The 24,322-nt window shown below is 41.8% G+C and overlaps 1 long non-coding RNA gene across 4 annotated transcripts in view; it reads right to left on the reverse strand.

Annotated features, from left to right (window-relative positions):
• Positions 1-24,322, reverse strand: part of LOC134736174 (uncharacterized) — a 96,524-nt gene that overhangs the window by 38,878 nt on the left and 33,324 nt on the right. Inside the window, exons 3-4 of one of the 4 annotated variants that reach the window (XR_010119983.1) lie at positions 22,661-22,724; positions 16,970-22,359 (exon numbers count right to left, since the gene is read on the reverse strand). The exons of 2 other annotated variants lie outside the window; for them this stretch is intronic. This is a non-coding gene — a long non-coding RNA (uncharacterized lncRNA). Of the gene's footprint in view, positions 1-16,969; positions 22,360-22,660; positions 22,725-24,322 lie in introns of those variants that run through there. One more of the 4 variants, XR_010119982.1, reaches the window with a different exon arrangement.

Consider the following 24,322-nt stretch of genomic DNA (forward strand, 5'->3'; position numbering starts at 1 on the left):
AAGTGCTATCTGCTTAATTTGTTTCCTATTTGTTCAACAGAAAATGACCAGATGTTGTAACAAGAACTGACTGGCTTGCTCTGGTCATATGGAAAGGAACTTACAACAGACAGGTCTTGGAAATACATTACAAGAGGGTGAACATTACCATAGGGTTGACTGTATTTGCTGCTGGAAAGTAGGTGCTACTAATAGTCATTCTTTTTTATTTTGGAAAAATATAGATGAGTACCCATGGATTTTCTACATCTAAAGATCTACTCATAATTAATCCTAATCATTATTTCTGGCTGTCCTGTATAATTATTTACAGTGGTTATTTTCTCCAGCCTTGGCTGAGTCCTTAACACCACTTCAGCAGTCTTTTCATTAATATCCATTTGACTCTCTCACCCTTTTTTTTACAACAAACTTTATGATTTTTTTCAGGTCCCCAAACATACTATATTCTCTTTCACTAACCAATGCAATTGAAGCTATAGACCAACTTCTCTATACTTACCTTACTTAATGTCATTGACACATATGTGAGACAGCACGTTTAAATGGCATATATTCTCCTGACACTTTTTAGCAAAATAATTTTTTGTTTTTTTTATGTTCCACAGATTTATAAATCAGTACCTAAAAGAGTTCATACAATCTGCTAATAAGTAATTTATGACTGGCTACAATGTTATCTTTTACATCTTGTTGGATGACATCAACAAGCTACCTCAAATAGAGTTAGGTCCCCTTCAAACATGCAAAATATTTACTGTAGTAAAATATCACCATGGCAAGACTTTAATTTCATATACATGAAGAACTTAAATGGGTACATCACAGATTACATCCAGCATGAAATCGACTTTCTCTTCACTATGTCTGTAAACCAGATCTTCAAGAACGACTTTGGTGAATAGAAACCCTGAGCACATCTGTAGCTGAACTCCATGCATGGTGGTATTTTAAAAATGCTAAAGATTTTCCCTATGAGAGAAGACCTAAATCAGCAGCTTTCATCCCCTTTGTACAAGGAGATTTTTATTACCATAGTGCAATTTTTGGTGGTACACCCCATGAGGTTGTAACCTTCATTAAAGAATAGCAGAAAGGAACTGTTCAGGACACCACAAATAAACTTAACAGCCTATATGAAAGCTACCTAAACAAATTTTTTTTGTCAATAAACCTACTAAGCTGTTATCACCAGAATATAATTGGGATACAAAGTTTAGAACCCTTCCCCAAATTAAAAATGTTAAGAAAGCATGGCAGTCAGAAAGGTGATGGTTATACCATTAGGTTTATGAATTAACAAAGGAATCACAATAATTTCTCAAGTACAAAATTCATGAAAGTTTTTAGCTTTTTAGAAACTTACAAAAATGTACAATCTTCCAAAATAAATTATGTTTCTCTTTGCAATTTTGAACCATCTAATTGTACCTATGCTGGATAAAGAATAAATGGATGATAATTTAATGTTATTACTTATACAATATAATGTTATTATATATTATTATAAATAATGTGGAAATACTTTGGAGGCATAAAATTTTCTTATGAAGAAACACACCCAGACTCTATCTCAGAAACATATATATGTGTGTGTATATACATATGAGTATATATGTGTGTATATATGTATACACATACACATGTATATATAAAACACATATATACATATATAAACATATATGTATATATACGTATGTGTGTATATATACGTGTGTCTATATATACACACACACAAACACATACACTCATGCACAAAAACATGCATAGAGACTATGTCAAAGGGATATATATATATGGAGAAAAATGAATATTCATCAACTCATTCAGCGGATATTTACTACATTTTTCAGTGTTTGGATATAAATTGCTTGTGATTAATCTCCTCAATTAGTATTCAGTCTGTCTAGTATCTGAGTGAACTTTGGTGAACTAGAGATATCTAAATCAAATATATATCTTACTTTTATTGATACAAAGAGATGTTGAGTTCATATTTTTAAAAATGCTATGGGACTTTTTTTTTAAAATAGATATTTACTGAACTCCATAGTAAATGTACTCTTTTGGGTGCAGTCAGGTGTAAAAAATGTTAAAAACCATAATTTGTCAGGCCGAGTGTGATGGTTCATGCCTGCAATCCTAGTACTTTGGGAGGCTGAGGTGGGCAGATCACTTGAGCCCAGGAGCTGGAGACCAGCAACATGGTGATACCCCATCTCTACAAAATATACAACAACTAGCTGGTCATGGTGGCATGTACTTGTGGTCCCAGCTGCTCAGGAGGCTGAGGTAAGATAACTGCTTGAGCCCAGGAGGTCGAGGCTGCAGTAAGCCTTATTCAAGCCACTGCATTCCAGCCTGAGTGACAGAGTGAGACCCTGTCTCAAATAATAATAATAATTTATCCTCAAAGAGCCTACAGTCTAGCAAGGGAGAGAAGACTATTCACAAATATTTCTTTTGCAAGTTTAAAAGTGCTCAAAATCACAAGGAAGACATAACTAAAATGCTATGATGGTTCAGGAAAGGAAGCACTTGCCTCTATAAGAATATGTAATCATACTAATTATGCTTTCATAAATTTAGTGAGGCATCATAGCATAGTTATAAGAAGGCTAGGCACAGTGGCTCGTGCCTGTAATCCCAGCACTTTGGGAGGCTGAGATGGGAAGATCACTTGAGCCCAGGAGTTGGAGACAAGCTGGGGCAACATAGTGAGATACCCATCTCTACAAAAAACAAACAAAAAAAGTAGCTAGGTGTGGTGGCATGCACCTGTAGTCCTAGCTATTCAGGAGGCTGAAGTGGGAGGATTGCTTAAACCCAGGAGATTGAGGCTGCAGTGTGCTGTGATCATGCTACTGCACTCCATCCAGCCTGGGTGACATAGTGAGACCCTGTCTCAAAAAAAGAAAAAAGGCTCGTGCACTTTGGGAGGCTAAGGCGGGCAGATCACTTGAGATCAGAAGCTCCAGACCAACCTGACCAACATGGTGAAACCCCTTCTCTACTAAAAATACAAAAATTAGCCCAGTGTGGTGGTGTGTGCCTGTAGTCCCAACTACTTCAGGAGGCTGAGGCAAGAGAATAACTTGAACCTGAGAGATGGAGGTTGCAGTAAGCTGAGATCATGCCAATGCATTCCAGCCTGGGTGACAGAAAGAGAAAGGAGAGAAAGGGGAGAAAGGGGAGAAAGAGAGATAGAGAGAGAGAGAGAGAGGAGGGAGGGAGGGGGAGAGAGAGAGAGAAAGAAAGAAAGAGAAAGAAAGAGAGAGAGAAAGAAAGAAAGAAAGGAAAGAAAGAAAGAAAGAAAGAAAGAAAGAAAGAAAGAAAGAAAGAAAGAAAGAAAGAAAGAAAGAAAGGGAAAGAAATGTTATAAGAACTGGAGGTTCTAAAGTCACAATTAGTTATATTTTAATCCCCTTTAATGAGAGAAAAAAATGGAAAAAACTGAGGTTTACTAAGTATTCTACAAATGATAAGTATTATTGGCCATTAAAACCCTAAAATTGTAAGGAATATTGATGATGACTGTGGCAGACAGATTCTACTATGGTCCTTAATGATCCACTTCTGGTATTCATGTCCTTGTGTAATCTACTTCCCCGACTCCCTAACCTTGAGTGTGAGCTGAATGTAGTGACTTGCTTCCAACCAAAAGAATATGACAGAGGTAATGAGATGTCATTTTCATGGTTAGGTTACATAAGATTGTGACTTCTGTCTTGCTACTGGACTTGCTTGCTTGCTGCTTTGGATGTAGCAAGTTGCCATGTTGGACTCCTTCAGCAAGTAACTGAGGGCAGCCTCTAGCCGACAGCCAGAAAGGAACTGAGGCTCTTAGTCCAATAACCCTTAAGGAACTGAATACATCTAACGACCACATCAGGGCACTTGAAAGTAGATCTTTCTCCAGTTGAGTATTCAGATGAGACCTTACTGGCAGCCAACATCTTGATTACAGCTTCATGAGAAACACAGAAGCAGAAGATCTAGCCAAGACATGCTGATTCCTGACCCAGAGTAACCCATGCCCACTGTTTCCTGACACTCTCTCTCCAACATCAGTGGCAGAAGGCACCCAGGTAGATGCTTCCCACCTCAGCAGCAGTAGCAGAGATGCAGTAAGGAAGCTCATCAGCACCAAGTGACCTGATGAGCAGGCCCTGAGAATTATCGTCTATCCTTAGCCCCAGCATCCTCCACCCATAAGCTGGCACTAGGGAGGGCAGGAAAGCACCTTCCACGCCCTCAGGTAACACCAGCAGGGATCAAGCAAGAGCCCCACTGGCACTGGCCAGCCCAGAGGTCAGGTTCAGGGAAACACTCACTGACCCATGGCCTGGCATCTCCCACACTTCACCTAGTGGAACCAGGCCTGAGAATGTGCACTCACCCCTGCAGGAAGCATCAGCAGAATCAAGCAGGAGCTTCAGTGAACAAAGTGAACAAAAAAGACTCAAATAGCTCTGTATAGGCTCTGAAACCTATATTGCCATTGCAACCACAGCTTCAAAAGTAGGTGAGGAACTATGCACTGTATTAGTCAGGGTGCTGCAATGAAACAGAGCCAATAGGATGGAGACGTATATATGCAGTCAGCCTTTCATATCCCCAGGTTCCAAATCTACAGATTCAACCCACCAAGGGTCAAGAATACTCAGAAAAAAAAAATTATCCTGAATAAGTAGACTTTTTTTTCTGGTCATTATTTCCTAAAGCATACAACCTAACAACTATTTATGTAGTTGTGTTAGGTATTATAAGTAACCTAGAGATGATTTAAAGTATACAGCAGGGTGTGTGTATGTTACATGCAAATACTATGCCATTTTATATAAGGAACTTGAATATCCGCAGATTTTGATATCTACAGGGGTCCTCAAACAAATCCCTCATGGTTACTGAGAATGACTGTGGGGTGTGTGTGTGTGTGTGTGTGTGTGTGTGTGTCTGTGTAGTGATAACACAGAAAGAAAGAGAAAAAAAAATTTTTTATTATACTTTCGGTTTTAGGGTACATGTGCACAATGTGCAGGTTTGTTACATATGTATCCATGTGCCATGTTGTTTTGCTGTACCCATTAACTCGTCATTTAGCATTAGGTATATCTCCTAATGCTGTCCCTCCCCCCTCCCTCCACCCCACAACAGTCCCCGGAGTGTGATGTTCCCCTTCCTGTGTCCATGAGTTCTCATTGTTCAATTCCCACCTATGAGTGAGAACATGTGGTGTTTGGTTTTTTGTCCTTGCGATAGTTTACTGAGAATGATGTTTTCCAGTTTCATCCATGTCCCTACAAAGGACATGAACTCATCATTTTTTATGGCTGCATAGTATTCCATGGTGTATATGTGCCACATTTTCTTAATCCAGTCTATTGTTGTTGGACATTTGGGTTGGTTCCAACCCTTTGCTATTGTGAATAGTGCCGCAATAAACATACGTGTGCATGTGTCTTTATAGCAGCATGATTTATAGTCCTTTGGGTATATACCCAGTAATGGGATGGCTGGGTCAAATGGTATTTCTAGTTCTAGATCCCTGAGGAATCGCCACACTGACTTCCACAACGGTTGAACTAGTTTACAGTCCCACCAACAGTGTAAAAGTGTTCCTATTTCTCCACATCCTCTCCAGCACCTGCTGTTTCCTGACTTTTGAATGATGGCCATTCTAACTGGTGTGAGATGGTATCTCACTGTGGTTTTGATTTGCATTTCTCTGATGGCCATTGATGATGAGCATTTTTTCATGTGTTTTTTGGCTGCATAAATGTCTTCTTTTGAGAAGTGTCTGTTCATGTCCTTCACCCACTTTTTGATGGGGTTGTTTGTTTTTTTCTTGTAAATTTGTTTGAGTTTATTGTAGATTCTGGATATTAGCCCTTTGTCAGATGAGTAGGTTGCAAAAATTTTCTCCCATTCTGTAGGTTGCCTGTTCACTCTGATGGTAGTTTCTTTTGCTGTGTAGAAGCTCTTTAGTTAGAGAAAATTTATTACAGGAGTTGGCTCACACTGTTGAGTCTGAGAAGTCCCACACTCTGCTATCTGCAAGCTGGAGAACCAGGAAAGCTGGTGGTGTAATTCAGTTCAAACACTAAGTCCTGAGCACCTGGAGCGCCAATGTCTCAGGGCAGGAGAAGATGGATGGCCCAGCTGAAAGAGGGAGCAAATTCACCCTCTCCCTACCCTTTTGATCTACTCAGACACTCAATAAATTGGATGATGCCCACTCACATTGGTGAGAGCACATCTTCTTTACTCAGCCTCACTTATCCAAATGCTAATCTCTTCCAGAAACACCTTCATAGACACACCCAGAAATAATGTTTTATCAGCTACCTGGGCATCCCTTAACTCATTCAAGTTTATACATAAAATTGACAATCACAGATTAGGTATGATTCCATTTACATGACATTTTGGAAAAGGCAAAACTATAGAGATGGTAAACAGATCAGTGATTGCCAGGATCTTGGGGAAGGGAGGGCTAAATAAGTGAAGCCCAGGGGATTTTTCAGGATAGTGAAACTATTTTGTATGATTCTGTAATGGTTGATACATGTCACTATGCATATGTCAAAGCCCATGGAACTTTACAGCACCAACCACATCTTAATGTATGCAAATTTTTGAAGAATCATATAGGGGGTCAGGAGATCACAGGACAGAATATAGAGTGTGACAAAAAATAATCTAAATGTATTACAAATGCATGAAATGATCTCACTGAAGAGTTTGTGAGGAAAACATCCTGACCTAACTTTGGAAATGAGAGGAGACTGTAAGACTAAAAAGGAACTGTACATAAGTGCTGGACTCTAGTTGGTCAAATTGTTGTTTCCATGGGGGTACAGGTTAATAATTCTGAAACCACCATACATGGACATACAGGAATTGAACAGTTAAGTAAATGGATGGTGGATGGTGGGAGCCATGTTTCTTACTGTTGAAATGTGAGATTACAGACAAACCAGAGGAGGAGGCCAGAATGATCCATGTGGTAATGCATGAGAGTTGGAGACATCAGTATGAAATCATGTTTAGCTTAATATCGATACAAATGAATACATGTAGAAATGTTTATAAACATATGTGTGTATACACAGGTTAGTAGAAACATATATTTCCTTGTTCTTTCAGCTGAGTGGGGCTTAGAAACAATGACACTCCAGTAGCAACAAATAGACCTAGAACCAAAATTTTGGTTTTTAATACCATTCTCCAATAAAAGGAACCAGAGCTCCTTGAAGAAATGGCTGATTCCAGAGGATGGGTATGGAATATGTACAAAAAGGGGACATATTCTCATACCATTTCTGTACATTTTCCCTACCCATGCTGATGATCCCAAGATGATCCTGGAGTATATTCTAGTCCCAGAAGCAAGGAAGTGCTCAAAAAGAACACAATGATAAGAGTATGTCAAAGGCAAAAAGAAGCCAACTAAAAGAGCTTCCAATGGAAAAATTTGAGCAACAAAATAAATAATGTAGAACTGAATTCTAACCCAAAATATAAAACAAACATCCATGAGTCCACACAGATATGAATAAATGAATGATTGCAAAAGAATTCCAAATAATTGATGTAAATACTCTGCCCTCAAGGAGGTAGAGAATAATTTCCCATCCTTCTGGCTTAGTAAGTGTGGGCTGAACATAACGACTTCTGTCCAAAGAGAATAATATAGAAGCAGGGAGGAAGAGAGTAACTTTACCGTGGAGAAACTTGACAAAAGCTACCATAGCCAAGTGATCAAGGTTAACATCAACAGTGATAAGCCATGTTGATAACTCGTGTCCTTCATATGATGTGATGAGAATGGCACTGTTATGGGTTAAATTGTGTCCCCCAAAAAAGATGTGCTGAAGTTCTTTTTTCCCCCAATTTAGAAAGTTTATTTTCCCAAGATTAAGGATGCACCTGCGACACCGCCTCAGGAGGTCCTGTCAACATGTGTCCAAGGTAGTTGGGGCACAGCTTAGTTTTATACATTTTAGGGAGACATGAAACATTAATCAATATGTGCAAGATGTACATTGGTTCGGTCTGAAAAGGCAGGACAACTCAAAGGGGCAGGAAGGAGGGCGGCTTTCAGGTCACGGGTAGATAAGAGAGAAAAGGCTGTATTCTTTTGAGCCTGATTAGCCTTTCACTGAATACACAGTTTACATGTGAGAGGAGGGTAGAGGAATAATCTCTTATGCCTTAGTCTGGCTTAGCGAATCTACATTTTTACATAAACAACAGGGCAGAGGAAGCAATCAGGTGTGCGTTTGTCTCAGGTGAGCAGAGGGATCACTTTGAGTTCTGGCTTTGATCTGCACCTGTGAAGATAAGCTACCAATTTACTTTGCCAGGGTGAAATTCAACAGAACTGTTTTAGGGTAAAGATCTTGAGACCCACAAGAAATTTCCTTGTGGATAAATTGTAAGGGAAGTATGTAGCTTTTTTTTTTTTTTTTTTCTTAATCTTTGTGGCTATCTTATTTAGGAATAAAATGGGAGGCAAGTTTGCCTAACACAGTTCCCAGCTTGACTTTTCCCTTTGGCTTACTGATTTTGGGGTCCTGAGACGTATTTTTCTTTCAAATTTCCACCCTTTTCTTTTTAAAAATCTTTCAGAGAAAGCATTTTAGAAGAAAATGAGTCTCTGTTCTCAAGTTTTGTCTACCCCAATCCTTATGAATGGAACCTTATTTGCAAAGTCTTTGCAGTTACAATTAGTTAAGGTGAGGTCATCAAGGTGGGCCTTAATCCAATATGACTGGTGTGTTTTATAAGAAGAGGGAAATTTTGACAGACACACAGAGAGGATAGCTAGGTGAAGACAGAGGCAGAAATCAGAATGATGTGTTTATAAGCCAAGGAACACCAAAAATTGACAGTCATTACCAGAAGCTAAGGAGAGAGGTGTGGAATAGATTCTTCCTCACAGCTGTCAGAAGAAACCAACCCGGTTAACACTTTTAGACTTCTGGCCTCCAGAACTGTGAGAAAGAATAAATTTCTCCTATTTGAAAGTCACACAATTTGTGATACTTTGTTATGACAGTCTCGGGAGTCTATTTTAGGTAATTTATCTTTGTGGTCTTCCACCCAAAAACCTATAACTTTAGTGTGTTCTTGATAAACACATCAGACAAATCCCAACTGAGAGACATTCTGTAGGCCCTCGAAACTTTGCAGTTATTAACACTCCTCAAACTGTCAAAGTCATCATAAACAAGGAAAGTCTGAGAAATTGTCAAAGCCAAGAGAAGTCTCAAAAGATCTGATTACTAAACATAGTGAGGAATCTTGGTTGGGAGCCTGGAACAGAAAAAGGACATTAGATAAAAACTAAGGAAATCAAAAGTGTAGACTTGAGTCAATAATATGCATCAATATTGGCTCATTAATTGTGACAAATGTACTATACTAATGTAAGATATTAATAATAGGGGAAATTGGGTGTGGGTCATATGGGAACTCTACTATTTTCACAAATTTTTGTAAATCTAAAACTATTCAAAAACAAGTTTAAGAAATGTAAAATGAAAAATTATTAGCTCATGGGTCATGCAAAAACAGGCAGACCACAGGCCATAATTTGTCAATCTCTAGTCTAGGAAAAAAGATCCAACTCTTTTACCAATTGAGGACATCACGGAGCTAACAAGATTATGTAGAATTCCCAGCCCAGGATCTAAGAGGATAGAAGCTCAGGGAATAATGAGCCTGTGCCATCTTTACATCCTTTTCCATGGTCTTGCCCCAAATCTCATTAAAATGACAGGGAAAAAGTAAAGCATCTACAAGAACAGAGAAAGCATTAGATGAGAGAGGTCACCAATTTTTTTAAAAAAACTGCACTAGGAAATACAACCTAAGACTAAGGCCCTAAAACAAAGCTGAAAAAAGCATTTTTTAAAAATTTTCTTTGTGACATCAGAAATCTACCATAACTCTTTGGAATTACTTAGCCAGGAGGGGAATTACTGAGCCAGAAAGACAGAGGCTCAGGAGGGTTAGCCTGGCATTTGAGATGACCTTTCCCCTGGGGTCATCTGCCTATTTAATAAAAGTCCTTTAAGAGAATGAGTGGTGCTTTTGAAAGCCTTGAGTGGCAAAGGGGATAAAGAAGGGAGTCCAGAGCTCACTGATTATTAATACTGATATGTTAGGGCGTAAGTCTGACATTTTATTTTTTTCTTTTCTGTTTGTTCCCTTTGTTTTTTTGTTTCCTCTGTTTCTCTTTTCTTGCCTTTCTGCAAGTTACTGGAACATTTTTCAGAATTCCATTTTGATTTACTGATAGTGTTTTCGAGTGTATCTCTTCATATAGATTTGTTTAAGTGGTTGCTCTAGGTATTACATTGTACATACCTTTTATTGTACCAAGGAAATTTTCTTTTCTCTTGTGTTTTTTTTTTTTTTTTCATTTTTGTCCTGACCTAGTTGGCAGGAAATTTTCTTTTCTTTTTTTTTTTTTTCATTGCAGCACTATTTATAATAGCAAAGACATGGATGCCCATCAATGATCGAATAAAGAAAATGTGGTACATATACACCATGGAATACTATGCAGCTATAAAAAAAGAATGAGATCATGTCCTTTGCAGGGACATGGATGAAGCCGGAAGCCATCATCCTCAGCAAACTAACAGAGGAACAGAAAACCAAACACCACATGTTCTCACTCGTAAATGGGAGTTAAAACAATGAGAACACGTAAACACAGGGAGGGGAACAACACACACAGGGCTTGTCTGGAGGTGGGGGGAAAGGGGAGTGAGGGCATTAGGACAAATACCCAATGCATGCAGGGCTTAAACCTAGAGGATGGGTGGATAGGTGCAGCAAACCACCATGGCACATATATACCTATGTAACAAACCTGCACCTTCTGCACATGTATCCTGGAACATAAAGTAAAATACAATAAAATAGTAAAATAAAAGAATTAGCCTGGTGTGGTGGTGTGTGCCTGTAGTCTCAGCTACTTGGCAGGCTGAGGTGAGAGGATCGCTTTTGCCCTGGAGGTCAAGGCTGCAGTGAGCCATGATCATGCCTCTATACTCTGGCCTGAGCAACAGAGGGAGGCCCTGTCTCAAAAAAAAAAAACAAAAAGAGAAGAGAAGAGAAAAGAAAATAAAAGAGAAAAAAAATAAAGAAAAGAAGGCCAGGCACGGTGGCTCACTCCTGTAATACCAGCACTTTGGGAGGCCAAGGCGGGTGGATCACTTGAGGTCAGGAGTTTAACAGCAGCCTGGCCAACCTGGAGAAACCCAGCTCTACTTAAAAATACAAAAATTAGCCGGGCTTATTGGCATGCGCCTTTAATCCCAGCTACTTCAGAGGCTGAGGTAGGAGAATTGCTTTAACCTAGGAGGTGGAGGTTGCAGTGGGCCGAGATAGTGCCACTGCACTCCAGCCTGGGTGACAGAGCAAGAATCTGTCTCAAAAAAAAAAAAAAAAAAAAAAAAAAAGTGGGCTGGTTGTGGTGGCTCACGCCTGTACTCCCAGCACCCTGGGAGGCCGAGGCAGGCAGATAACGAGGTCAGGAGATGGAGACCATCCTGGCCAACATGGTGAAACCCCATCCCACTAAAAATACAAAAAAATTAGCTGGGCGTGGTGGCGGGCGCCTGTAGTCCCAGCCACTTGGGAGGCCGAGGCAGGAGAATGGCATGAACCCAGGAAGCAGAGCTTGCAGTGAGCCAAGATAGCGCCACTGCACTCCAGCCTGGGCTACAACAGCAAGACTCCATCTCAAAAAATAAAATAAAATAAAATAAAATAAAATATAAATTTAAAAAAGAAAAAAAAAAAGGCAAGCCAATAACTGGTAACACTTTTCACACTCTTCATCTTGAACTTATCAAAAAAAGTTTGAGTTTCTTCCCAGGTCTGCTTCTCCCATGGCAAACAGAGACTATGAGGCTTCTTCCAATTCTGGTTGACTTGCAGAGTAGCTTTCTTGAAATTGACACCTTTTTTTGAATTGAATTAGTTGACACCTTTTTTTTTTTCTTTTTTTCTTTTTGTGACGGAGTTTCACTCTTGTCTCCCAGGCTGGAGTGCAATGGCGTGATCTCGGCTCACTGCAACCCCCGCCTCCCAGGTTCAAGTGATTCTCCTGCCTCAGCCTCCCAAGTAGCTGGGAGTACAGGCGCGGGCCACCACGCCTGGCTAATTTTTGCATTATTCGTAGAGACGGGGTTTTACCATGTCGGCCAGGCTAGCCTTGAACTCCTGACCTCAGGTGATCCACCCATCTCGGCCTTCCAAAGTGCTGGGATGACAGGCACGAGCCACCGCGCCTGGCAAACACCATTTTTTTTTTTTTTTTTTTTTTTTTGCATACAAAAACAATAAACATTTTCTAAAAATACATACAAACAAAAAGATGCATATCAAACATATTAGGAAGGTTGCACATGGGAAGTCGGGGAATAGAAATGGGGGTGGGAGTTAAAATAAATGAGAGAGGGACTTTATATGGATCAGTGATAATAACTCAATCCTCTGTTTGACAAAGAAGAGGGAGAAGGAAGAGGAAGAAAAAGAAAGTGGGATAAAGGATCAGAAAGGGAGGAAAATAGAAAAAATTAGAGTATGACTCCAGGGTAGACCTGTTTTGTTGTCATTGAGTTGGTTGGTTGGTTTGTCTGTTGTATTCTTCATGTTTCGCCAAGTTGGCCAGACTGGTCTCGAACTCCTAGCCCGAAGTGATCAACCCGCCTCGCCCCCCAGAGTGCCGGGACCACAGGCGTGAGCCACCACGTCCAGCCCCCACATTGCTTCTGGCCTCCGTGGTAGACCTCCCAGACGGAGCGGCCAGGCAGAGGAGCTCCTCACTTCTACCCAGACACGGGGCGGCCGGGCAGAGGGGCTCCTCACTTCCCAGACGGGGCGGCCAGGCAGAGACGCTCCTCACTTCTTCCCAGACGATAGGTGGCTGGGCAGAGGCGCTCCTCACTTCCCAGACGATGGGTGGTCGGGCAGAGGCGCTCCCCACTTCCCAGACGATGGGTGGCCGGGCAGAGGCGCTCCTCACTTCCCAGACGATGGGCAGCCGGGCAGAGGCGCTCCTCACCTCCCAGACGATGGGTGGCCGGGCAGAGGCACTCCTCACTTCCCAGATGAGGCAGCCGGGCAGAGGCGCTCCTCACTTTCCAGACGATGGGTGGCCGGGCAGAGGCGCTCCTCACCTCGCAGACGATGGGTGGCCGGGCAGAGGCGCTCCTCACCTCCCAGACGATGGGTGGCCGGGCAGAGGCGCTCCTCACCTCCCAGACGGGGCGGCCGGGCAGAGGCGCTCCTCACTTCTTCCCGGACAGGGCGGCCGGGCAGAGGCGCTCCTCACTTCTTCCCGACGGGGCGGCCGGGCAGAGGCGCTCCTCACTTCTTCCCGGACGGGGCGGCCGGGCAGAGGCGCTCCTCACTTCCTCCCGGACGGGGCGGCCGGGCAGAGGCGCTCCTCACCTCCCAGATGATGGGAGGCCGGGCAGAGGCGCTCCTCACTTCCCAGACGGGGCGGCCAGGCAGAGGCGCTCCTCACTTCCCAGACAGGGTGGCCAGGCAGAGGCGCTCCTCACTTCCCAGACGATGGGTGGCCGGGCAGAAGCGCTCCTCACTTCCCAGACGGTGGGTGGCCGGGCAGAGGCGCTCCTCACTTCCCAGACGGTGGGTGGCCGGGCAGAGGCGCTCCTCACTTCCCAGACGGTGGGTGGCCGGGCAGAGGCGCTCCTCACTTCCCAGACGGTGGGTGGCCGGGCAGAGGCGCTCCTCACTTCTTCCCGGATGGGGCGGCCGGGCAGAGGCGCTCCTCACTTCCCAGACGGGGCGGCCGGGCAGAGGCGCTCCTCACTTCCCAGACGGTGGGTGGCCGGGCAGAGGCGCTCCTCGCTTCCCAGACGGTGGGTGGCCGGGCATAGGCGCTCCTCGCTTCCCAGACGGTGGGTGGCCGGGCAGAGGTGCTCCTCCCTTCCCAGACGGTGGGTGGCCGGGCAGAGGCGCTCCTCACTTCCCAGACGGTGGGTGGCCGGGCAGAGGCGCTCCTCACTTCCCAGACAGGGCGGCCGGGCAGAGGCGCTCCTCACTTCCCAGACGGTGGGTGGCCGGGCAGAGGCGCTCCTCACTTCCCAGACGGTGGGTGGCCGGGCAGAGGCGCTCCTCACTTCTTCCCGGATGGGGCGGCCGGGCAGAGGCGCTCCTCATTTCTTCCCGGATGGGGCGCCCGGGCAGAGGCGCTCCTCATTTCTTCCCGGACGGGGCGGCCGGGCAGAGGCGCTCCTCATTTCTTCCCAGACGGGGCGGCCGGGCAGAGGCGCTCCTCACTTCCCAGACGGGGCGGCCGGGCAGAGGCGCTCCTCACTTCTTCCCGGACGGGGCGCCCGGGCAGAGGCGCTCCTCATTTCTTCCCGGACGGGGCGGCCGGGCAGAGGCGCTCCTCACTTCCCAGACGGTGGGTGGCCGGGCAGAGGCGCTCCTCACTTCCCAGACGGTGGGTGGCCGGGCAGAGGCGCTCCTCACTTCCCAGACGGTGGGTGGCCGGGCAGAGGCGCTTGTCACTTCCCAGACGGGGAGGCCGGGCAGAGGCGCTCCTCACTTCCCAGACGGGGTGGCCAGGCAGAGGTGCTCCTCACCTCCCAGACGGGGCGGCCGGGCAGAGGCGCTCCCCACCTTCCAGATGGGGCGGCGGCCGGGCAGCGGTTGCAATCCCAGCACCCTGGCAGGCCAAGGCAGGCGGCCGGGGGGTAGAGGCTGCCGCGAGGCCAGACCACGTCACCGCACTCCAGCCCGGGCAACACCGAGCACTGGGTGAGCGAGACTCCGTCTGTAGTCCCAGCACCTCGGGAGGCTGAGGCGGGCAGAGCACTCGGCGTCAGGAGCTGGCGACCAGCGTGGCCAAGATGGCAAACGCGTGCCTGCATCCAAAGGAGAAAAGGCAGGCAGCGGTGGCGCGCGCCGGGAGTCCCAGGCAGTCCGCGGCGCGGGCAGCAGCAAGCCGAGTAGATTGCAGCCTGGGCCAGAGAGGGAAAGAAAGAAGAAAGAAAGAAGAAAGAAAGAAAGAAAGAGAGAGAGAGAGAGAGAAAGAAAGAAAGAAAGAAAGAAAGAAAGAAAGAAAGAAAGAAAGAAAGAAAGAAAGAAAGAAAGAAAGGAGGGAGGGAGGGAGGGAGGGAGGGAGGGAGGGAGGGAGGGAGGGAGGGAAGGAAGGAGGAAATTTTCTTTTATTCTAGTATGCTAAGAATTTTTATCATGAATATTTGGTAAATTTCATCAAACTGTGTATCCATGGAGATGACCAAATAACTTTTTCCAGTATTTCTTAATAAAGTGAATTATATTGATTGGTTTTATTAATCAAAATTAAGCTTTCACTTTTGAAATAAATTCAGATTAGCCAGGTTCTATTAGAAGAGCTAAAATATTAATAAAAAATTGTAACAATACCATGTTCTGGCAAGACGCAGAGAAACAACATTTCTCATCCGATCATTACTGATAAAATGGTATAACCACTCTGAAAAATATTTTGGCAGTTTCTTAAAAAACTAAATATATACAACCATGCAACCCAGGACTTGCACTTTTAGTATTTATCCTAAAGAAATCTTATATCTACACAAAACCCTGCACATCAATGCTCATGGCAGCTTTATTTGTAATAGCCAGAAACTGGAAACAACCAAAATGTCCTTCGATGGGTGAATGGTTAAACAAACTGTGGTATGCTAACACCATGGAATACACAAAAAAAGGAACTCAGATAGACCAAAAAGGCATTGTGCTGAGTGAAAAAGCATCGTTTCAAAAGGTTACATACTGTATGATTCCAACTATATAACACTTTTGAAATGACAAAATTAGAGAGGTGCAGAACAGATGAATGGTGGCCAGGGGTTAGTGATGGTAGAAGTGAGGGGAGTAAGGTGAACAATGAAGACATCTTTGTGTTATAACATAGCATAAGGAATATCTTTGTGAGGACAGAATAGTTCTGCATCTTTTTTTTTTTTTTTAACAGAGTGTGGCTCCATCACCCAGGCTGGAGTGCAGTGACACAATCTCGGCTCACTACAACCTCCACCTCCCGGATTCAAGCGATTCTCATGCCTCAGCCTCCCAATTAGCTGGAACTACAGGCGCACACCACCACACCTGGCTAATTTTTGTATTTTTAGTAGAGACGGGGTTTTACCATGTTGGCCAGGCTGGTCTTGAACTCCTGGCCTCAAGTGATCCCACCCGTCTCAGCCTCCCAAAGTGCTGGGATTACAAGTGTGAGCCACTGCTACCAGCCTAGTTCAGTACCTTGACTGTGGTATTGGTATAGGAATCTATATGTGTGATAAAATGGCATACTACTATAAGCACACATTATACTAATGCTACTTTCTTGGTTTTTATACTGCACTATAGTTACACAAGAATGCAACTATTAGGGGTTACTAGTGAAGGCTAATAGAACTCTCTGAATCATCTTTGTAACTTCCCATAAACACATAATTATTTCAAACTAATTTTTAAAAGATATGTACCCTCAATGAGGTCTTACATGTCTACCATTTTTTTAAAAATTCCAGTAGTCTGTTCCCTCCTTATCCATTTCTCTAGTCATTTTTCTTCACAGCCTTTAATCCTTTCTAAGGTTTAAAAGTTTCACTATGCTGTTTCACTATAATACACTGTTTCACTACAGTACAGTATTAAAACCTCAAACTCCTGGGCTCAAAGGATCCTCCCGCTTCAGCCTCCCAAGTAACTGGGACAACAAGCACGCACTACCATGCACAGCTGGCAATGGTTTCTTAGATATGACACCAAAAGCACAATCAAAAGAAAAAATAAATTAGAATTTATCAAAATACAAAACTTTAGTGTATCAAAGAATACTATCAACAAAGTGGAAAGACAACCCATAAAATGGGAGAAAACATTTGCAAATAATTTATCTGATGAGTTAGGTATGTAGAATATATAAAGAACTCACACAACTCAACAGCTTTCCACAGTAGCTGAACTAATTTACATTCCCACCAAAAGTGTATAAGTTTCCCTTTTCTCTGCAGGCTTGCCAGCATCTATCTATTTTTATTTTTAATAATAGCCAGCCCGGCGCAGTGGCTCACAACTGTAATCCCAGCACTTCGAGAGGCTGAAGCGGGTGGATCACGAGGTCAAGGGATCGAGACATCCTGGCCAACATGGTGAAACCCCATCTCTACTAAAAATACAAAAATTAGCTAGTCATGGTGGCGTGTGCCTGTAGTCCCAGCTACACAGGAGGCTGAGGCAGGAGAATCACTTGAATCCAGGAGGCAAAGGTTGCAGTGAGCTGAGATTGTGCCACTGTACTCCAGCCTGGCAACAGAGCGAGATTCCATCTAAAACATAACATAATAAAAATAAAATAATAATAATAATAGCCATTCTAACTGATATGAGATGGTATCTCGTTACGGTTTTGATTTGCATTTCTCTGACAATTAGCGATGTGGAGCATTTTTTCATGTATTTGTTGCCCACTTGTAGGTCTTCTTTTGGGAAGTGTCTGTTCATGTCTTTTGCTCATTTTTTAAATGGGGTTATTGGTTTTTTGCTTGCTGATTTGTTTAGGTTCCTTATAGCTCTAGATATTAGACTTTTGTCAGATGCATAGTTTGCAAACATTTTCTCCTATTCTGTAGGTTGTTTACTCTGTTGATAGTTACTTTAATTGGTAGCTTTAATTGGAAGCTTGTTACTTTAATTAGGTACCACTGGTCAATTTGTTTCTGTTACAATTGCTTTTGAGGACTCAGTTATGAATTATTTCCCAAGGCTGATGTCCAGAATAGGTTTCTTAGGTTTTCTTCTAGGATTCTTATAGTTTGAGGTCTTACATTTAAATATTTAATTCATCCTGAGTTAACTTTTGTATTTGGTGAAAGGTAGGGGGTCCAGTTTCAGTCTTCTGCATATGGCTAGCCAGTTATCCCAGCACCATTTATTGAATAGAGAGTCCTTTCCCCACTGTTTATTTTTGCTGACTTTGTTAAAGATCAGGTGGTTGTAGATGTGTGGCTTTACTTCTGGGTTCTCTATTCTGTTTCATTGGTCTGTGCGTCTGTTTTTGTCCCAGTACCATGTTGTTTTGATACTGTAGCCTTGTAGTATAGTTTCAAGTAGGTAATGTGATGCCTCCAGCTTTGTTCTTTTTGCTTAGGATTGCTTTGGCTATCTGTACTCTTTTTTGGTTCCATATGAATTTTAGAACAGTTTTTTTCTAGTTCTGTGAAAAATAATGTTGGTAGCTTGATAAGAATAGCATTCAATCTGTAGACTGCTTTTAGCCATTTTAACAATATCGATTCTTCTAATCTATGAGCATGGACTGTTTTTCCATTTGTTTGTACCATGTATGGTTTTTTTCAGCAGTATTTTGTAGTTCTTGGAGAGATCTTTCACCTCCGTCGTTACTTTTGTTTGTTCGTTTTTTGCAGCTATTGTAAATGGGATTGCATTCTTGGTTTGGCTCTCGGCTTGAATGTTATTGGTGTATAGAAATGTTACTGATTTTTGTACATTGATTTTGTATCTGGAAATTTTCCTGAAGTTGTTTATCAGTTCTAGGAGACTTTTTGGCAGTCTTTAGGGTTTTCTATGTATAGATTCCTATCATCAGCAAAGAAAAAGTCAAACTATCTTCTTCTTTTCCTATTTGGATGTCTTTTATTTCTTTCTTTTGCCTGATTGCTGTAGCAAGGACTTTGTATTACCATGTTGAATATGAGTGGTGAGAGTGGGCATTCTTGTCTTGTTCCAATTCTCCAGGGGAATGCTTCCAATTTTTGCCCCTTCAGTGTGATGTTAGCTGGTTTATCATAGATGGCTCTTATTTTGAGGTATGTTCCTTTGGTGACTATTTTTTTAGAGGGCTTTTATCATGATGGGATGTTGAATTTTATAAAAAGCTTTTTCTGTGTCTATTGAGATGATCATATGGTTTTTATTTTTAATTCTGTTTATGTGGTGAATCACATTTATTGATTTGTGTATGTTGAACCAACCTTGCATCCCAGGAATGAAACCAACTTGATCATGATGAATTAACTTTTTAATGTGCTTTGGATTCAGTTTGCTAGTATTTTGTTGAGGATTTTTGTATATACATTCATCAGAGATATTGGCCTGTAGTTTTCTTTTATCACTATGTCTTTGCCAGATTTTGGTATCAGGGTGATGCTGGCTTTACAGAATGAGTTAGAGAGGAGTCCTTCCTCCTCGAGTTTTTTGAATAGTTTCAGTAGAATTGGTACCAGTTCTTCACCACATTAAGAGAGTCAAGCAGAAAAAAAGTTACAGTAGTTCTACATAGATGCAAAATTTCTAAAGCATTTGATAAAACTTAATATCCATTCATGATTTTTAAACCCTTAAGAAAAAAGAAATAAAATGAAAGTTCTTAATCTAATAAAAAGTATCCGTAGAAAACCAAAGAAAAGTAATGTTTTATGTCAAAAGCTTTTCCTCTAAAGTCAGGAACAATTAAAGGGTGCCTAATATCACCATTTCTATTCTATGTTGCACTAGAGCTTCTAACTAGTACATGAAGGATAAGAAAAACAAATTAATGGCATAATTATCTATAAATGATAAATTGTATATGTAGGAAAAAGAGATTTATTCGAATTATAAGAGCATTTAGCAAAATCCCTAGATGAATAATCAATATGACAAAAGTAGTTACATTTCCAAACACCAGCCATAAATTGTTAGCAAATGATTTTTTAAAGATGCCTTTTTAGCCTAAAAAAATCAAGTATCTACAAATAAGTGTACCAAAAGATATATAAGACTTTTATGTCTATTGAAAGACACTCAGGAAAACTGAAGTAAATCGTGATTGGAAGGCTCAATAGCATAAAAATATCAGTTGACTCTAAAATGACTTAATGATTCAGTTCAATCCCAATAAATGTTCCCAAGAGGGTTTTTTTTTTTGACAGAATTTGACAGACTGATTTTAAACTTTATGGAAAATTTAAAGGCCAAGACTATCCAAAACATTCTTTTAAAAAATAAGGTGGGAGTTCTTGCTGTACTAAATATTAACAATGATTATAAAGTAAAATGATAAAGACAATATGATATTGTCACAGAAATTGACAAATAAATCAATGGAGCATAACCAAGATAGGCAATGACTCACATATAAATGGACACTTCATATATAACAATAACGGCACTGCAGAGTACTAAAGAAAAAAAGATAATCTTTTCAGTAAATGGTGCTTTGAAAACAGAACATTCACATGGGAAAAAAATGAAATGTACTCTTTCATCAAAGTAAGCTTCCATGAGTTCAGGGTTCTTTCAGTTTTGTTCACAGCTGTAACCCTAATGCCTAGAAATGTAACTGCAATATAGAAGGTATACATACCCACTCAGTATTTGTGAAGTGAATGAATGAATGAATGAACGAACGAATAAATGACGACTTTGGAAACAGCGCTCAAGTTTTTAATTCATCTGCCTTCTTTTAAACATCTAACTAGGAAAAAAGTACATGAGAGTTACCACTAGATGGCGCAATATAACAAAGAAAGTAATCAACACATTCTTTCCTTCTGAAAGGAATTGCTTCAAGAAAAGCCTGCTGATGTCACCTTTGCTGTAATAACTCATATTTCAGATTTATACCCCATTGCACAGATGTTATTCTGTTCTGCTAAGTATTTTAGTTCTTGTACCAGTACATGTTACCAGTTCCTCCTTCTCCCTTTCCCCACCCTCTCCATCCCTTGCAACTCCCCCAACCTGTATTTAACTGAATTTCCCAATGTACTAAAGCCCTCAGCTGTGGGGTAGTCCACGGTGAGAAAGAATCTGTCCCCTCTGAGTTACACTCTGTTAAACGGGGTCACAGATTAGTGAAACAGTTCTTTCATATTTTACTTCCAGCCTCCTTTCTCTGCGGGACTCCAGAATGGATCCATTGAGGGGTAGATCTGAATGGCAACTACCATGCATTATCAAGGATCACCATTTCTTTGCACCACTAAAGGCTCTCTTGCCAGGTCATGGTTATCCCAGAAGGTGTTTCAGTGTTTATGCCGATAAGCTCCTGTCACTAATCTGTCCGCCCGTTCATATTAGGCTAGTGTGACCAATTTGTCCTGGTTTGCTGGGACTTTCACAGTTTTAGCAGTGGAAGTCTCACGTCCCAGGAAATCGAAATCCCTTAATCTTGGATAAACCAGAACAGCTGGTCACTCTACACTAGGCCCAGATCTCTCTGAACCCCACTCAAGCTCAAACCAGATTGTGTCATACAAGTATAAAATTTTTAACCACATATATAAATTCCTGTTCTCTCTTCCCACTCCACATATAGTCAGCCACCAAGTCTGTCAATTCCACTTCCTATGTATCATTTAAATTCATTTTCTCCTCTAATTCACACGACCTTACTTAGCTCATGTCACATCATTTTATTCAGAATTACTAGGTAATCTTAAATAATAGTTCTACCCCTAGTATTGCTCATCTCCAATTCTCCCTCATGGAATATCTTTCACACCAATGTGATGTGATCACATCACAGTCCTGTAAAAAAAAAATCATCACTACTTTTCCCTCAGCATAGGATTTTGTCCACCTTCTTCATATGGCACATAAAGCTCCTTCCAATATAGCCCTACCTAACATTTCCAGTTTTATCTCCCACCACTCCACTCTTCATACTCTTCACCCCTAGTTCTACTTACTACTCAACTGAACTAATTACTGCTCCCAGAACCCACAATGCCCATAGGCCTTTGCTTCCACTGATCTTATTTTCTAGAATGTCCTCTTGCTTTGCTATCTGGTAATTTACCTTTACTCATCAGAACCACCTAAATTGGGAAGGGAAATTTGCCCAGACCAAGAGATGCTATGTAGACCAAAAAGAAAGAAAGAAATATTCAGACAGCTTACAGGACATACATACACCTTTCTTACCATAATACAAGTCCAAAAAAGTTCCTACTTAACAAAATGTACTATTTTATATACAACCACATATGAAGGGAAAACAACTAAAGTCACATCTGGCCACTGTTATCAATAGGTAATGTTACGCAGTCTTTGTTCTCCAAGTTCAGGATTATTGTGCCAGTCCTGGGCCTCTTTAGATTTTCTAGGCAACACAAACCACAAGTGGATGCTCTGCTCTGATCCAGTTACACCAAGTAACTTGTAAGGCTGCTACTTCTGAATGGTGCCTGAAGCAAGAGAAGCCTCTACAGTGGGTCGAGGCAGTGTCATTCCAGTCTGTCTATCCAGTGGTGCTCCAAGTGTCTGTGGTAAGAGTGCTGCATGGCTCCTCTGGCAAGCCTCGACAGGAAAATGACACAACACATAGCTAGCTAACAGAACCATACACTCCTCTGCTCCCTTGAAGAAGCAGCTCATAGCTCACTATTATGCCCTGGTAAAAACTTTAACATGGAATTCCTATTACATGACCTAATGATTACATGACATAACTTGCCCATTATGAAAAAGACCTAGCTATAATAATGTGCAGCAGCAATCCATTATCAAATAGACTTAGTATGTGCAAGATCAGACTCAAGCAAGATCAGAGCACAAGCAAGTTACACAAGCAGGTGGCCCAGACCCCCACGGCACTTACTTCTGATGCCTTTTGGCTTCTCCCTCAACCAGCACTTGTGGTTTCACGGGGAGTTCCTTACGACCTGTTGAAAGAGGGGGGAAAAATACACTTGGGCCTTATCCCTGTCAAAATACCAATGACATTCTTCATAGAAACAAAAAAATCCTAAAATTTATACAGGACCACAAAAGATCTTGAATAGCCAAGGCAAACCCAAGCCAAAAAACAAAGCTGGAGGCATCATACTACCTGACTTCAAAATATACACAAAGCCACAGTAACCAAAACACCATGGCACTGACATAAAAACAGACACATAGACCAATGAGACAGAATAGAGAACCCAGAAATTAATCCATGTATCTACAGCCAACTGATTTTTGGCAAAGGGACCAAGAACATACATTGGGGAAAGGACAATCTCTTCAATAAACAGTGCTGGGCCAGGCACGATGGCTCATGCCTGTAATCACAACACTTTGGGAGGGTGAGCAGGGAAGATTGCTTGAGCCCAGAAGTTCAAGACCTGCCTGGGCAACAAAGGGAGACCCCTCTCTACAAACACATAAAATATATTTTTTTAAAACAGCCAGGTGCAGTGGCATGCACCAATATCCCAGTGACTTGGGAGGCTGAGGTGGGAGGATCACTTGAGCCTGAGAAGTTGAGGCTGCAGTGAGCCATGATTGCACCATTGCACTCCAGTCTGGGTGGTAAAGCAAGACCCTGTCTCAAATAAATAAATAGATAGATAAATAGTTCTGGGAAAACTGAATATCTATACACAGAAGAATGAAACTAGGCCCCTATCTCTCACCATACACAAAAATCAACTCAAAATGGATCAAAGACCTAAATATAAAACCCAAAACTATAAAAGTTCTAGAAGAAAGCTTTTAGGGGAAATGCTTCAGGACACTGCTCTGGGAAAAAGACTTTATGAATAAGACCTCAAAAGCACAGGCAACAAATGCAAAAATAAATGGGATTATATCAAACTAAAAAGCTTCTGCACAGCAAAGAAAACAATCAACACAGTGAAAAGACAACTTACAGAATGGGAGAAAATATCTGCAAACTACTCATCTGACCAGGGATTGATATCCAGAATACACAAGAACTCAAATATCTCAACAGCAAACAAACAATATGATTAAAAATGGGCAAGTGATCTGAACAGACATTTTTCAAAAGAAAACATGCAAATGACCAACAGGTACATGAAAAAATGCTCAATATCACTAATTATCAGGGAAATGTAAATCACAACCACAATGACATAACAGCTCACCCCAGTCAGGCTGGCTATTATCAAAAATACAAAAAAAAAATGCTGGCAAGGATGCAGAGAGAAGGGAACTCTCATACACTTGGTGGGAATGTAAACTAGTACAGCCAGTAGGGAGAACAGTATGGAGGTTCCTCAAAAAACTACAAATAGAGCCATAGTATGATCCCAAAATTCCTCTACTGGGCATTTATCCAAAGGAGAGGAAATCAACATATTGAAAAGAAACCTGCATGCCCATGTTTACTGCAGCACTATTCACGAGAGCCAAGATAAGGAATCAACCTACGTGTCCAACAACAGACAGATGAATAAGAAAAATGTGGTAAATATATATATATATTTATATACACACACAATTATATATATATATATATATATATATATATGCA

This window comes from Symphalangus syndactylus, chromosome 3 (genome assembly GCF_028878055.3).
Source record: "Symphalangus syndactylus isolate Jambi chromosome 3, NHGRI_mSymSyn1-v2.1_pri, whole genome shotgun sequence".
NCBI classification, from domain to species: Eukaryota; Metazoa; Chordata; class Mammalia; order Primates; family Hylobatidae; genus Symphalangus; species Symphalangus syndactylus.